Source organism: Sapajus apella, unplaced genomic scaffold (assembly GCF_009761245.1).
Source record: "Sapajus apella isolate SASKATOON/1434 unplaced genomic scaffold, GSC_monkey_1.0 scaffold11058, whole genome shotgun sequence".
Classification (NCBI taxonomy): Eukaryota; Metazoa; Chordata; class Mammalia; order Primates; family Cebidae; genus Sapajus; species Sapajus apella.
Genome location: NW_022447979.1, coordinates 1 through 1,657, shown reverse-complemented (window position 1 = coordinate 1,657; position 1,657 = coordinate 1). Strand labels below are relative to the sequence as shown.

General features: G+C 44.2%; 1 pseudogene; it reads left to right on the top strand.

Moving 5' to 3' along the window:
• The first annotated feature begins 885 nt into the window (after positions 1 to 885).
• On the top strand, positions 886 to 1,652 carry LOC116548392 (annotated as a pseudogene).
• The last annotated feature ends 5 nt before the right edge of the window (positions 1,653 to 1,657 follow it).

Genomic DNA, 1,657 nt, shown 5'->3' with positions numbered 1-1,657 from the left:
TTTTTATTTATTGAATGTAATATATCTTGTTACATAATATGCGTATTTCTTTTTTTCTCATTTCTTTCTCTTTTTATTAGATATATATATATACACATATATATATAAAATATGCATTTCTTAAGGGTTTTTGCTGGAATTAAATAAAGGAGAAATATGGATGATGAAAGAAATAAAGGAGAAAAAACGTGAAAATCAAACTAAAATTTTATATAAATCTGTGAGACAGGCACTTTATAAAAGCATTAAATGTAACATTTACCTGTATGTAATCTCACTGTAATTTTTTGTTTTGTTTTGTTTGAGATGGAGTCTTGCTTTGTCACCCAGGCTAGCCTACAGTGGCATTATTTGGGCTCATTGCATCCTCTCCATCCCAGGTTCAAGCAATTCTCCTGCCTCAGCCTCTTGAGTGGCTGGGATTACAGGCAAGTGCCACTACACCTAGGTAATTTTTGTATTTTTAGTAGAGATGGGGCTTTACCATGCTGGCCAAGCCCTTCCCCACATGGTGCTATGATTACAGGCTTGAGCCACCGTGCCTGGCCTAATCTCACTGTAACTTTACTCCCAGTTTGTGAATGTATAGATGAGGTAACCGAAAAGCAAAGAGATCATTATTTTAACCAATGATATTCTATTATCATAGCAAACTCAGTAGTTTAATCTGTCAGTACTTGTGCTTTTTAAACCAAATAATACCACCTTTAACTCTGAGTGTCGTGAAGTCAAGAAATGAACCTTTCATCTCTGTATCCCACACAAGGAAGGCAAGGCTTAAAATTAAGAGTAGGTGCCGAATAAATTTAAGAACATTTCAGGAAGTGGTGTGGCCATCACCTCCTGGCGCTCCCTCCAGGACTCCTAGGACCCTCAGCTGTCACCATGTCTGCCTCGGCTGTCTTCATTCTCAATGTCAAGGGCAAGTCCCTGATCAGCCGAAATACAAGGGCGATGTGCCCTTGAGCAAGATCGAGCACTTCATGCCTCTGCTGGTGCAGTGGGAGGAGGAGGGCGGCCTGACTCTGCTGAAGAGCTATGGTGAGGTCTGCTTCCTATGGATCAAACACAGCAGCCTCTACTTGGTGCCCACCACACTAAAGAACGCCAGTGCCTCCCGGGTGTACACCTTGCTGTATAAGGCAATAGAGGTGTTCTGTGAATACTTCGAGGAGCCGGAAGAGGAGAGCACCTGGGACAACTTTGTCATCATCTACGAGCTGCTGGATGAGCTGATGGACTTCAGCTTCCCACAGAGCACTGACAGCAAGATCCTGCAGGACTACATCAGTCAGCAGAGCAACAAGCTGGAGATGGGCAAAGGGGGTGCCACCCACTTTCACCAACCCTGTGTCCTGGTGCTCTGAGGGTATCAAGTATAAGACCAAGGTCTTCATTGATGTCATAGAGTTGTCAACCTGCTGGTCAATGCAAATGGCAGTGTCCTGCTGAGCGAGACTGTGGGTACCATCAAGCTCAAGGGGTTTCTATCAGGAATGCCAGAGCTGTGGCTGGGCCTCAATGACCACATGCTTTTCCAGCTCACTGGCATTTCAGGGAGCAAGAACAAATCGATAGAGCTGGAGGATGTAAAATTCCACCAGTGCGTGTGGCTCTCATGCTTTGACAATGACTACACCATCTCCTTCATCCCGCC